Source organism: Pongo abelii, chromosome 3 (assembly GCF_028885655.2).
Source record: "Pongo abelii isolate AG06213 chromosome 3, NHGRI_mPonAbe1-v2.0_pri, whole genome shotgun sequence".
Taxonomy (NCBI): domain Eukaryota; kingdom Metazoa; phylum Chordata; class Mammalia; order Primates; family Hominidae; genus Pongo; species Pongo abelii.
Window position 1 is genome coordinate 127,123,166 of NC_071988.2, and position 15,695 is coordinate 127,138,860.

At 37.9% G+C, this 15,695-nt stretch overlaps 1 pseudogene; it reads left to right on the top strand.

Moving 5' to 3' along the window:
• The first annotated feature begins 9,798 nt into the window (after positions 1 to 9,798).
• Positions 9,799 to 11,228, top strand: LOC100440545 (putative elongation factor 1-alpha-like 3; annotated as a pseudogene).
• The last annotated feature ends 4,467 nt before the right edge of the window (positions 11,229 to 15,695 follow it).

Below are 15,695 nucleotides of genomic sequence, written 5' to 3' on the forward strand. Positions count from 1 at the left end.
TTAGCTTTTAAAACTTTTAAAAAATACTCTGAGGGTAATGTTTATTACATAATGTTTAATTATGTACTTATTCAAATTTAGACGTTTGGAGTCTAACACGTCGGATTTCCATTATTGACATCTCCTGGTGTCATCATGTAGCAAGTAAAAGTCTTAGTCCCAGGAGTTTACAAGTTGGAGAGTAAAGACAAATACACATAAAATTATGAAATAACATTTCCAGAGTTTATGAAATACCAAACCACCAGAGATTCATCAACAGAGAATTGAAACTGGTGGCTCAGGAAAACTATAACTAATATGTAGGAAGGACCAGAATAGAAAATAAGAGATACGGTGTCCAGGTATTGACAGTATTTCAGGTACCAAATGACAAGGACCCAGACAGTAGTTCTAGCAATAGAAATAGAAAGGAATGTTGAATTTGGAAGAAATGACCAAATTTGGTATCTCGCTAGAAGTTGTGAAATGAGGATGGAAGAGTTAAAAAAAATTATACATAATAACCAAGAGATATGTGGTGTTATTTTCAGATATATGTTAATAAAAATGAGAGAGAAATTTTGACACTAAGATGATAAACATAGCTTGGGACGTGTTAAGTTTGAAACAATGCAGAGTTCCTGCTGGAGATGGAACTATTTTCACCACTGGAATTCTCTGAGAAGCAGACTCTGAGATTGAATTTAGTATGTGTGTGCAGTGTTTATTAGGTTGTACACTTGGGATCAGTATGTGAAGATGAAGGCAAGAAAGCAAGAGAGAGCTGAGAGAGAAGTCCAGCTGTGGTACAAGCCTGATAGCCTCAGCCCACCTCACAGAATACTCTGGAGTTTAAAAGGCTAGTTACAGTTGTCCAATGGAGAGCACAATTTGATGGGCCTTTATAATCTCAATGATTGGATGGATATAAGCTGACCTGGGAAAGGACATGATTTGGACAAGGCAGCTATGGCCATCCCTGAAGAAGCTGACAGATAAATGCTATTTGCTGCCTGTACTCCCAACAGTTCAGCAAAAGTTCATTAAACCATGGCACATCACAGTGACTACCACAACTGTGAAACTGCAGTAAAGATAATAGTTGGAACTAGAGAAAAATTACTTAGTGAATTCCAGTTCTGTTTCTGTTTTTAGCATTGGTAAGCATAATACAAAATCTACCATGGTTATGGTTATTGTTTTTTGCAATGCTAGATTACCCTAATAGAAAATAAAATAATTTTGAAATTGTGGAGTACTCATTTATGTGTTTACTTTTATAAAAGCAGTAAATGTCCCTAAAAAGAATTATTATTATTACCTACAACATGATAAATAAGCAAATTAAGAAATTTGCTAATTGCTTATCTTTGCTCGCAATAGCTAGCTTGTGGGGGTAAGAAATAGAGCAGTATGCAATAAAAGTAATGAGAACTTTAAAACAATTTTGAATATTTTCTAATTAATCAGTTCAGAGACACACAGACTGACATTTCACTAGCCTTTGGAAGACTTTAACCACAAGGGAGACTTTAAAAATAATTTTCACGTTACCAAACATTTAAAACATTTGTCAAATTACAAGATTTCCAAAATATTTCAGAATGTTACCTAAAGTTCATGTTCATCCGAAATTCATCAACCACATTTTTTTCTAATAAACACATGTCCTTTGGGTATATACCCAGTAATGGGATGGCTGGGTCAAATGGAATTTCTAGTCCTAGATCCCTGAGGAATCGCCACACTGACTTCCACAAGGGTTCAACTAGTTTGCAGTCCCACCAACAGTGTAAAAGTGTTCCTATTTCTCCACATCCTCTCCAGCACCTGTTGTTTCCTGACTTTTTAATGATTGCCATTCTAACTGGTGTGAGATGGTATCTCATTGTGGTTTTGATTTGCATTTCTCTGATGGCCAGTGATGGTGAGCATTTTTTCATGTGTTTTTTGGCTGCATAAATGTCTTCTTTTGAGAAGTGTCTGTTCATGTCCTTTGCCCACTTTTTGATGGGGTTGTTTGTTTTTTTCTTGTAAATTTGTTGGAGTTCATTGTAGATTCTGGATATTAGCCCTTTGTCAGATGAGTAGGTTGCGAAAATTTTCTCCCATTTTGTAGGTTGCCTGTTCACTCTGATGGTAGTTTCCTTTGCTGTGCAGAAGCTCTTTAGTTTAATTAGATCCCATTTGTCCATTTTGGCTTTTGTTGCCATTGCTTTTGGTGTTTTAGACATGAAGTCCTTGCCCATGCCTATGTCCTGAATGGTATTGCCTAGGTTTTCTTCTAGGGTTTTTATGGTTTTAGGTCTAACATTTAAGTCTTTAATCCATCTTGAATTGATTTTTGTATAAGGTGTAAGGAAGGGATCCAGTTTCAGCTTTCTACATATGGCTAGCCAGTTTTCCTTTGCGGCATTATTCACAATAGCAAAGACTTGGAACCAACCCAAATGTCCAACAATGATAGACTGGATTAAGAAAATGTGGCACATATACACCATGGAATACTATGCAGCCATCAAAAATGATGAGTTCACGTCCTTTGTAGGGACATGGATGAAATTGGAAATCATCATTCTCAGTAAACTATCGCAAGAACAAAAAACCAAACACCGCATATTCTCACTCATAGGTGGGAGTTGAACAATGAGAACACATGGACACAGGAAGGGGAACATCACACTTCGGGGACTGTTGTGGGGTGGGGGGAGGGGGGAGGGATAGCATTGGGAGATATACTTAATGCTAGATGACGAGTTGGTGGGTGCAGCGCACCAGCATGGCACATGTATACATATGTAACTTACCTGCACGTTGCGCACATGTACCATAGAGCCTAAAGTATAATAATAATAATAATAAAAAGAAAAAGAAAAATAAATAAATAAATAAATACATGTCACAGTTCTATACCATTTCTCATTTAAATACTGGCAATTATCTGTTGATAAAATTATTTTCACAATACAATGAAACTACAAGAGCTTGACTAAATTTAGGCCTTAAAATGTATATAGGGTTGTGTGTGTGTGTGTATTTTTTTATTGCTGTAGTTAATTTATTTTTCTTAGTAAAACAACAATGCTTCAAGATGAGAAAACATATCATAGACTGAAGGAAAATATTTGCAAAATATGTGTCTGATAAAGGACTGTTATCAAAATATACAAAGAACTGTTAAAACTCAAGAAAAAGAAAACTACCCAATTTAAAAAATAGGCAAAAAGCCATCAACGGTGGACTGGACAAACAAAATGCAGTACAGCTACACCATGGAATACTATGCAGCCATAAAAAGAAGGAAATCATGTCCTTTGCAGCAACACAGATGGAAACCATTATCCTAAATCAATTAATGCAGGAACAAAACAACAACAACAAAACAAATACTGCATGTCCTCATAAGTGACAGCTAAACATTGAGTACACATGGACATAAAGAAGGGAATAACAGACATCAGTGCCTCTTTGAGAGTGGAGAGTGGGTGGGAAGGTGAAACCCATAAACTACCTATCAGGCACTATTTCCTGGGTGATGAAATAATCTGTACACAAATCCCCATCACACACACACACACACACACACACACACACACACACACAGTTTTAATTTGTGACTGCCAAAATTTGGTGCAACCAGGATGTCCTTCAGTAGGTGAATGGATAAACTATGGTACCTTCAGACAATGAAATATTATTCAGCACTAAAAAGAAGTGAGCTATTAAGCCATGAAAAGACATGAATAAACCTTAAATTTATATTACTAAGTGAAGAAAACAAATCTAAAAGGCTACATACTGTATGATTCCAGCTGTATGACATTCTGGAAAAGGTTTAAGTGTGGAGACTGTAGAAGCATCAGTGGTTTCCAGGGGTTAGAGAAGAGTGAGGGATGGATAGATGGAACCCATGGAATTTTTAGGGCAGTGAGACTGCTCTGTATAATACTCTACTTGTGGATATATGTTTTTATACATTTGTCCAAATCCACAGAATGCAGAACACCAAAAATGAAACCTAATGTAAACTAAGGAATTTGAGTAATAATGAGTTGTCAATGTAGGTTTGATTGTAATAAACGTACTGCTCTGGTGGAGGATGTTGATAGTAGGGGATGGTGAGGAGGTGTGTGTAGGGTATGGAGAATAAAGGACATCTCTGTACCTTCTGTGCAATTTTATTGTGAACCTAAAACTGCTCTAAAAAGTAAAGCCTATTTAAAAACAACAATAATAAAAACAAACTATTATAGGAAATGACTTGCATTCAGAAACTATGAACCAATATGTAGTATTGATAATTTGATATAGAAAAGTTTTCCATTTCTTTTCTCTTGCATTAACTGTATTTTCCATAAACACATTTTCTTTTCATCTAATGAAAATCATTGTTTTATTTTAACTTCCTATCTGAATGTCAGGGTGGCATTAGTACCTTTACATGCCCCATTTATAACAGGCATCTGTTCTTAACCTGAATTGCCATTGCTTGAGCATCAGTACACACTGCCTCTTCTGCAGTCGTCTGAAAAATCATTAATCATTTTATGTTAAATGGAACTAGGCTCCCCTGAGGGCCTTCTATGGATGTTTTTACTCTTTCAGAAATTCTAACATACCTTTCTTTAGTATTATTGAGAAAATTTTGTATAATTTTATTTTTAAGCAAATACCCTTTCTAATTTTCATTTTGTAGACTTTTACCTGTCTCCTTCACCATTCCCACCTCTACTAACTTAATGAACAAATCTTAAAATCTCAGAGGCCCTCTTATGAAAAGTTTCTGAACACCTAATTTAAAACATCAAAATTCTTTTTTCAACATAGGCAACTATTAAATAGCAAATAATTTTAGCTCCCAATTTCAAGGCCGCTTAATATAAACAGGCTGAGTTTCTGAATGAGGCAATAGTTCACTAGTAATCATTTTCTCATGTTTCTCAGATCTCATATATTTCTGACAGATCCATACCTGTATGATAATTTAGCAGGATGTCTTTGGTGAAAGCTCTTTAAAAGACTGCTCAACTCAAATATTGGAACATAGTTCTAGGTACCTTAAATGAAGAAAATACATACTTGGTATAGTGAAAAAGAGATTTCTAATGGGCCTGATGCCTGTAACCACCTGAAAGAGAGCAAATGGTGGGTCTGTGAAACTAAATTTTGGTGGTTCAGGCTTAAAAATGCCTAAAAAAAGCAAACAGTGAATTTTGTTTTATTTTTGGAAGTGACATTGTTTCAAGTTATTTTCCTGACTTTCCATTATTAGAACAGTCCCTGAGAACAAACACATTTGTTTTAAAGCAATTCTTAATTAGCCGCTTAGAGGAAGATTCTGTGAGCTGCCAACTCTATAATTCTTTCAACAGTCAGAACAAGCCAGGACCAAGATGAGGCCAGGAACAAGGCTGGAGAAAGCAAATTGGAGAGCTGATATGTTCCTGTACGTCTATTCCTAAACCCAGAAGCCTTAAAAACTGAGACTCAGGTGACTAAATATCTTATTCTACCATTTCGCTTACCAAAAAGTGACAAGAGGACAGATATCAAGACAATTCTTTGAAGAGTTTGTGTCCATCCGGAGGGAGGGAACAAAAAACCTTGTCACAGCATTTTATTTTGATTTGAAGCCAGCTTGTCTGGTGGAGCTGAATGATAGGTATTTGGGGAGTGAGAGAGACTTTGAGAAAGGAACAGAAAAGCTTAAAATGGATTTTAGGTAAGTTTTACTGTATATGGTAAAATGTAGCTCTTTTCTAACAATCCCTTTGAAGTCTACAGAGCCTTCAATATTACTCATTAGTGCTTTTGGAGTCTTGTGTTTTCAGGAAGATGTAATATACCGAAACTGTCCTCCATGTGGTTCAGGTACATGAAGGTTACATGCACGTTTAAACAATCACCCATATATTGTATGGGCAAATGCAGAACTTGCATTTAATTTTAAGAAATGAGCATAAATCTTCAGAGAAATGAAGATTCAAGGAGTGTCATTGGGTCAGAGATTCTCAAGGGGGCAGTACTGCCCCCAAAGAGGCATTTTTGGAGATTGTCAGGGTGTTTCTGATGTCACAATAATTGAGGAGCATTATTTCTATTTCGTATGTAGAGACCAGGGATCCAGCACACCCTGTAATACTGAAAAGACAGCTCTACACAAGAAAGAGTTGTGTGTGCACATTGCTCTCAGATGTCACAACAGAAATTTGTGTAGGTGAAAAAAGCCTGTTTTTTAAAAATATGTATCTCAGCCTAAAAAGTGTCATTTTGCAAATAAACACCAAGTTGTTTCTTGCATTGTTTTCATATGTGCATGCTATTTGAGTCACTAATACTACACACTATCAATCTGCATTTATAGCTCTCAGTTCCTGGTGGTTGTACATCGAGATGCAAACATAAGATTGCTTTATATGTCTTTACATGTCTATTATTCTCCATCATACCTTCTTATATTTTTTGTAACAGTACTATTTCAGTTTTTAATCCTATCAATAGATTTATATGATTGTTTAAAGTCTGAATCCTTTACTAGATTCTAATCACCAGAAGGGCAGGTAAGTTTCCCAATTTTTTTTTTATCATTCTATATCAGTCACTATCATTCCCCCTGACATAGTGCATACTTAGTGAAGATTAGTCAAATGAATAAAGGGCTGAGTAAAAGAGGGAGAGAAAACAAGAAACTTCTTTCTAAAAACCTAATTATCTTTTTTTTTTTTTTTTTTTTTGAGATGGAGTCTCGCTCTGTCTCCCAGGCTGGATGGAGTAGAGTGGCGCAATCTCGGCTCACAGGAAGCTCGGCCTCCTGGGTTCACGCCATTCTCCCGCCTCAGCCTCCCGAGTAGCTGGGACTACGGGCGCCTGCCACCATGCCCAGCTAATTTTTTTTGTATTTTTAGTAGTGACGGGGTTTCACGTGTTAACCAGGATGGTCTCGATCTCCTGACCTCGTGATCCCGCCTCGGCCTCCCAAATGCTGGGATTACAGGCGTGAGCCACCGCGCCCGGCCCTAAAAACATAATTTTCAAATAGAAAAGACTTCTCAGCCAGGTGCCGTGGCTCACGCCTGTAATCCTAACACTTTGGGATTAGCTGTCTTGGTGGTGCCTGCCTGTAGTCCCAGCTACCTAGGAGGCTGAGGTGGGAGAATCACTTGAACCCAGCAGGCAGAGATTGCAGTGAGCTGAGATCATACCATTGCACACCAGCCTGGGTGACAGAGTGAGACCCTGTCTCAAAAAAAAAAAAAAAAAAAAAAAGGAAAAGGAAAAGAAAAACCTCTCAGCTGCTGAGCTCCTTACCCTTCTTATCACACGCATCATCAACCAAAATTATGAACCATTCTACATTATTTTTGGGGGGCCCTGAAATTCTTTTTTGGTGTGGTCCTGAGGTCTAATATAAATAAAACCTTTTCATATTTTCTTGCAATGAATTACATAAGATTTATTTTAAGGAATTGTCTTTGGAATCCAGGGTTCTTTTGAATCCAATTTGAGATCCATTATTCCATGTAATTAGAATATGTATAAAAGAGAAAAAAATAGAAGTTCTACAGTTAAACCATTTAAAAACAAAATTAATTCCCACTGCTGAAGGCCTGAAGGGGAAATCTAGAAAATGGGCAGAGAAAATGGGTTGTATCATTAGATTTTGTTCAGGTCCTATTATTACCAATTTAGTAGTTCAACCCTTGAATTGGAGTACTATATTTATAATATTACAAGGAATAATATTATAAGGTATCATTTGGAGCTGAAATTTCTCATAATTATTTTAGCCTAGAAGCAGTAATACTACTTAATCAAGTAAAACATTCTGTTTTTTTATGCCATTTAACAATGCATAGTTAAATCACATGTGATTCTTCTATGACAGATAAATTTTATGTCTAATTTAGTCAATATCTAGAAAGACTAAAAGCTTAAGACCAAATATATTCTTCATGTCATTTGGACTTAGTTAAAATCAACTTAATTGTATTCTTTCCTATTTCCAAGGAGTATATGGGCCTCAGGACATGAGCTTATTTTCACATAGAAAAAATCAATCAGAAAAGAAAATTCTACATGCCAACCACTCCTTTTTTTTCAGACAAGGGGGAATAAAATTAATTTCTCATTTTTCAACCAATTAAGTTTCTATTCTCTAGGTCAGTCTGTTTCTTGGACCATTTGTTTCATTGAAATTTGGATCAAAATTTATTTTAAAATAAGGAGGAAAAACATTGTTAGATAAGAAGCAAAGGATAGTGCTCGCTTTGGCAGCACATATACTAAAATTGGAAAGAAGTAAAGGATAGAGATCTTTAATCATGACAATCTTAAAGAGGAATCCAATGCACCAACATAGTTGCTTTTGTTTTGTTTCGTTTGCATCACCCTGCATTATTCTCCTATTTAGCTCTGCTTAACCACTTCTGCCATGGTATTCCTAAGGGCAAAGGAGAAAGAATGTATGCCCCTTCTGTTTGCTAGGTATTTGTGATTCTGAGGCAGAGTTTAGGGGGTCAGTGAACCTGGATTTTATTTAAAAGATTACATTTTTATTTTCACTAACTTCTAACTAAAATGTAGCATTTATGAATGTAGGCAACAAATCCCGTAGCAGTGTTAATATTATAGTGCCTATGATTTGTGCCTCCAACAGAAATGGCATATAATTGTTATATCACTTTCCAGATGTTGCAGATGACTCTATCATTTACACCCATCACTACTTCAAAATTATGGTAGTTATACCTGCTGCTAGATCTAGTCATTTAGGTCTTCAGTGAAGAAGCATGTTATTAGATCACAAAATTATTTTCTAAAATATTTTTGTAAATATAATTCAATATCATGAGTTTCTTCTTTATATATTTTATGGATTTACAAATGGTATTTTGAGAAGGGTTTCATAGGCCTAATAAGGCTGCCCATGGGATGCATAAAACAAAAGCCATCAAGAACCATAAAGCAGTTATTTTCAACCTTATTAGACCTAACTTTCTCCTCTTTAAAAAATTGAGGCGAAATTCACATCATATAAAATCAACTATTTTAGAGTGTACTATTTAGTGGCATTTAGCATAGTCATAATATTGTACAACTGCCACTTCCTCCTAGTTTCAAAACATTTTCATCATCCCAGAAGAATACCTCATATCCTTTAAGTAATCACTTCCTGTTCCCCCCTGCCACCCACTGACATCCACTAATCTGCTTTCTATCTCTATGGATTTGCCTATTTTGGATATTTCACATAAGAGGAATCATACTACACGTGGCTTTTTGTGTCTGGTGTCTTTCACTTAGCATAATGCTTTTGGTGCCCATCCACATTCTAGAATATATCAAACCTTCATTCTTTTTTATGGCTGAATAATATTTCATTGTATATCATTGTACATTACAATTTATCATACTCAACAATAAAAAGGCAACCTACAGAATGGGAGAAAATTTTTGCAATCTAGCCATCTGACAAAGAATTAATATCTGGAATCTACAAAGAACTTAAACAAATTTACAAGAAAAAAACAAACAACCCCATCAAAAAGTGGGTGAAGGACATGAACAAACACTTCTCAAAAGAAGACACTTGTGCAGCCAACAAACATATAAGAACAGACACTTCTCAAAAGAAGATATTTGTGCGGTCAAAAATCATTAAAAAAAGCTCATCATCACGGGTCATTAGAGAAATGCAAGTCAAAACCACAATGAGATACCATCTCATGCCAGTTAGAATGGTGATCATTAAAAACTCAGGAAACTTTTTTTTTTTTTTTTTTGCAACGGGTTTGCCACCAGAACACAGGTGTCATGAAAACTACCCCTAAAAGCCAAAATGGGAAAGGAAAAGACTCATACCAACATTGTCGTCATTGGACACATAGATTCAGGCAAGTCCACCACTGCTGGCCATCTGATCTACAAATGCGGTGGCATCGACAAAAGAACCATTGAAAAATTTGAGAAGGAGGCTGCTGAGATGGGAAAGGACTCCTTCAAGTATGCCTGGCTGGGTCTTGGATAAACTGAAAGCTGAGCTTGAACGTGGTATCACCACTGATATCTCCTTGTGGAAATTTGAGACCAGCAAGTACTATGTGACTATCATTGATGCCCCAGGACACAGAGACCTCATCAAAAACATGATTACAGGGACATCTCAGGCTGACTGTGCTGTCCTGATGGTTGCTGCTGGTGTTGGTCAATTTGAAGCTGGTATCTTCAAGAATGGGCAGACCTGAGAGCATGCCCTTCTGGTTTACACACTGGGTGTGAAACAACTAATTGTTGGTGTTAACAAAATGCGTTCCACTGAGCCACCCTACAGCCAGAAGAGATATGAGGAAATTGTTAAGGAAGTCAGCACTTACATTAAGAAAATTGGCTACAACCCCGACACAGTAGCATTTGTGCCAATTTCTGGTTGGAATGGTGACAACATGCTGGGGTCAAGTGCTAACATGCCTTGGTTCAAGGGATGGAAAGTCACCTGTAAGGATGGCAATGCCGGTGGAACCACGTTGCTTGAGGCTCTGGACTGCATCCTACCACCAACTTGTCCAACTGACAAGCCCTTGCGCCTGCCTCTCCAGGATGTCTACAAAATTGGTGGCATTGGTACTGTTCCTGTGGGCCGAGTGGAGACTGGTGTTCTCAAACCAAGTATGGTGGTCACCTTTGCTCCAGTCAACATTGCAAAAGAAGTAAAATCTGTCAAAATGAACCATAAAGCTTTGAGTGAAGCTCTTCCTGGGGACAATGTGGGCTTCAACGTCAAGAATGTGTCTGTCAAGGATGTTCGTTGTGGCAACGTTGCTGGTAACAGCAGAAATGACCAACCAATGGAAGCAGCTGGCTTCACTGCTCAGGTGATTATCCTGAACCATCCAGGCCAAATAAGTGCTGGCTATGCCCCTGTATTGGATTGCCACATGGCTCACATTGCATGCAAGTTTGCTGAGCTGAAGGAAAAGACTGATCGCCGTTCTGGTAAAAAGCTGGAAGATGGCCCTAAATTCTTGAAGTCTGGTGATGCTGCCATTGTTGATATGGTTCCTGGCAAGCCCGTGTGTGTTGAGAGCTTCTCAGACTATCCACCTTTGGGTCGCTTTGCTGTTCATGATATCAGACAGACAGTTGCAGTGGGTGTCATCAAAGCAGTGGACAAGAAGGCTGCTGGAGCTGGCAAGGTCACCAAGTCTGCCCAGAAAACTCAGAAGGCTAAATAAATATTATCCCTACTACCTGCCACCCCACTCTTAATCAGTGGTGGAAGAATGGTCTCAGAACTGTTTGTTTCAATTGGCCATTGAAGTTTAGTAGTAAAAGACTGGTTAATGATGACAATGCATCATAAAACCTTCAGAAGGAAAGGAGAATGTTTCGTGGACCACTTTGGTTTTCTTTTTTTGCGTGTGGCAGTTTTAAGTTATTAGTTTTTAAAATCTGTACTTTCTACTGGAAACAACTTGACCAAAAATTTGTCACAGAATTTTGAGACCCATTAAAAAAGTTTAATGAAAAAATAAAATAAAGTAAAATAAAAAGTTAGGAAACAACAGATGCTGGAGAGGATGTGGAGAAATAGGAATGCTTTTACACTATTGGTGGGATTGTAAATTAGTTCAATCATTGTGGAAGACAGTGTGGTGGTTTCTCAAGGATCTAGAACCAGAAATATCATTTGACTCAGCAATCTCATTACTGGGTATATACCCAAAGGATTATAAATCATTCTACTGTAAAGACACATGCACACGTATGTTTATTGCAGCACTGTTCACAATAGCAAAGACTTGGAACCAACCCAAATGCCCATCAATGATAGACTGGATAAAGACAATGTGGCACATATACACCATGGAATACTATGCAGCCATAAAAAAGGATGAGTTCATGTCCTTTGCAGGGACCTGGATGAAGCTGGAAATCATCATTCTCAGCAAACTAACACAGGAACAGAAAACCAAACACGACATGTTCTCACTCATAAGTGGGAGTTGAACAATGAGAACACTTGGGCACAGGGAGGGGAACATCACACACTGGGGCCTGTCGGGGGTGGGGGTGCTAGGGGAGAGATAGCATTAGCAGAAATATCTAATACAGATGATGGGTTGATGGGCACAGCAAACCACCATGGCATGTGTATACCTATGTAACAAACCTGCACATTCTGCACGTGTATCCCAGAACTTAAAGTAAAAAAAAAAAAAAAAAAAAAAAAAGACAATATAAATTTTTAAATGAACAATGGATTTAAATAGACATTTCTCCAAAGAAAATATACAAATGGTCAACAAACACATAAACAGATATTTAACTTCATTGGTCATTAAGGAAATACAAATCAGAAGAAGATACCAAAACAAAACTGCAACAACAACTAATGAGATACCACTGCACGGCCGCTAGGATGGCTACAATAATTAAAAACAAGTAAAAAATAGGCATGGAGAAACAGAAACTCTTGGGCATTGCTGGTGGGGATATAAAATGGTGCAGCTGCTGTGGAAAACGTTTTGGTTGTTTCTGAAAAAGCTAAACATAGAATTGTCATATGACCCAGCAATTCCTCTTCCAGGTATAGACTACAGAGAAATGAAAACATACAACATACATCCACACAGAAACTTATATATATCAATGGTTATAGCAGCATTATTCCTAATACCCAAAAGAAGGAAACAACCTAAGTGTCTATCAACAAATGAATGGATAAATAAAACTTCCATTTTAATAGAAAATCTTTTGTAACAGCTTTTTTATTCTTCCAAAATGAAACTGATAGATAATAAAACCTACTACAATCAAAATCTTCAAAAAAATCAACATAATGCCTAACTATTAAAGAAGGTATAAAAATTTGTAATAAAACTGTATGTATGAAATAAAACTCTATGTTCAATATGCAAATGTGCAGGCACCAGTCATATGGGGGCAGTTAAAATAATACAGGGAAGGGATCTTACTGTGTGGACATCTCATGATGTAAACAGCATACTCACTGCTAAAGGAGACTTGTGACTGTCAGACAACCATTTGCTTAAATATCAGACTTTATTAATTCAAGGGCCAGTGCTGTGACTGCGCACTTGTGCAACTCTAACCCAGCCACATTTCTTCCAGACAATGAAGAAAAGATAGAACATAACTGTCAACAGGTGATTTCTCAAACCTACACTGCTCGAAGGGACCTTCTAGAGGTTCCCTTGACTGATCCCAACCTGAACTTGTATACTGATGGAAGTTCCTTTGTAGAAAAAGGACTTCAAAAGGTGGGGTATGCAGTGGTCAGTGATAATGGAATACTTGAGAGTAATCCCCTCACTCCAGGAACTAGTGCTCAGCTGGCAGAACTAATAGCCCTCACTTGGGCACTAAAATTGGGAGAAGAAAAAAGGGTAAATATATATACAGACTCTAAGCATGCTTACCTAGTCTTCCATGCCCACGCAGCAATTTGGCAAGAAAGTGAATTCTTAACTTCCGAGGGAACACCTATCAAACATCAGGAAGGCTTTAGGAGATTATTATTGGCTGTACAGAAACCTAAAGAGGTGGCAGTCTTACACTGCCGGGGTCATCAGAAAGGAAAGGAAAGGGAAATAGAAGGGAACCACCAAGTGGATATTGAAGCCAAAAGAGCTGCAAGGCAGGACCCTCCATTAGAAATGCTTATAGAAGGAACCCTAGTATGGGGTAAGCCCCTCTAGGAAACCAAGTGCCAGCACTCAGCAGGAGAAATCAAATGGGGAACCTCACAAGGACATAGTTTCCTCCCCTCAGGATGGCTAGCCACTGAAGAAGGAAAAATACTTTTGCCTGCAGCTAACCAATGGAAATTACTTAAAACCGTTCACCAAACCTTTCACTTAGGCATTGATAGCACCCATCAGATGGCCAAATCATTATTTACTGGACCAGGCCTTTTCAAAACTATCAAGCAGATAGTCAGGGCCCGTGAAGTGTGCCAAAGAAATAATCCCCTGCACTTCAGGCCATACATTTCAATCCCTGTATCTTTAACCTCCTTGTTAAGTTTGTCTCTTCCAGAATTGAAACTGTAAAACTACAAATGTTCTTCAAGTGGAGCCCCAGATGCAGTCCATCACTAAAATCTACCACGGACCCCTGGACAGTCCTGCTAGCCCATGCTCCGATGTCGCTGACATCAAAGGCACCGCTCCCGATGAAATCTCAACTGCACAACCCCTACTATGCCCCAATTCAGCAGGAAGCAGTTAGAGCAGTTGTCGGCCAACCTCCCCAACAGCACCTGGGTTTTCCTGTTGAGAGGGGGCACTGAGAGACAGGACTAGCTGGATTTCTAGGCTGACTAAGAATCCCTAAGCCTACCTGGGAAGGTGAGGGCATCCACCTTTAAACACGGGGCTTGCAACTTAGCTCACACCCAACCAATCAGGTACTAAAGAGAGCTCACTAAAATGCTATTTGGGCGAAAACAGGAGGTAAAGAAATAGCTAATCATTATTGCCTGAGAGCACAGGGGGAGGGACAATGATCAGGATATAAACCCAGGCATTCAAGCCGGCAACAGCTACCCACTTTGGGTCCCCTCCCTTTGTATGGGAGCTCTGTTTTCACTCTATTAAATCTTGCAACTGAAAGAAAAAAAAAACCCTTTAGATGGTCTGTAGGTCTTCCAGCAAAAGTGATGCCTTCCAATATAACTATTTTCCAATAGCCCCATGTGAACAACCTCTTTTTTTATCAGCTCAATACATTCTTTAAGAATCACCACCACCTTGACCAGTGCTCCCCTCAAAAACATTTAGAGCAAAAGCAAGAGGGAGGAGAAGACAAAAAAAAAAAAGAAAGAAAATGAAAAGAAAAACAGTCCAGTTGGATGGATCCTAGTGAGTAATGAAGGAAAGTAGTAGACAAATAATGTGGAGATGTATGGGGCTTATTTAAGCATGTTGGAAGATATCTTATATGTTATGGTAATCCAGTAAGGGGTTTTAAGCAGGTAGAGCCATGATTCATCCAGGGCTCCCTCCCTGGTTAGAGTGTGGCCAATCAATTGAAAGGGTGCAAGTGTGGAATCTAGGGGTCTGTTTAGGAGGCCATTAGAATAATCCAAACAAGACACAAGAAGGGTGTTGGGGGTGGCAGCAGATGTGGTAGAAACAGACTGCTCTTCTGCAGTCATGGAGTCAATGAGAAAGATACAGAAGCTGAGATTCCCAGGATGGAACAGAAGGAATAAATTCAGCACAGAGGAAGATAGAAGACTCTATTAGGAAGAAAGACAAAGAGGACTGGACATGGAGATGAGGAAAGGAATTAAGAAGAACTGTGAAGCTGAGAAAGAATGAGTTAAAGGGAAAATGGAAATAAAGTTAGAGAGATGGGTGGAACTGTAATTTGGAAGCCTTAAAACAGTAGTGGTTTATATCTTTGAGCACCAATTAAGAAAAAACTGAAATGTTGTGTACTTTTAAAAAAAATAAAGTTTTATCTTTTTAAAACTTTTTATTAGAAAAACCAATATTTGTCTCGAGTTTAAACAGGTTATTTCCCTCTTATTGAAGAATTTCACTTTTGTTGTAAAATACCAAAATTATATAACTCATCTGCTCAGTGATGTCTGGTGAGATGCAGCAGACTTTGTAGTTGAGAAAGACACTTCTGAAACCAGTCTGTTGTGTCTCTTTTGACTTAGTTTCTAAGCTACTTAATTATAA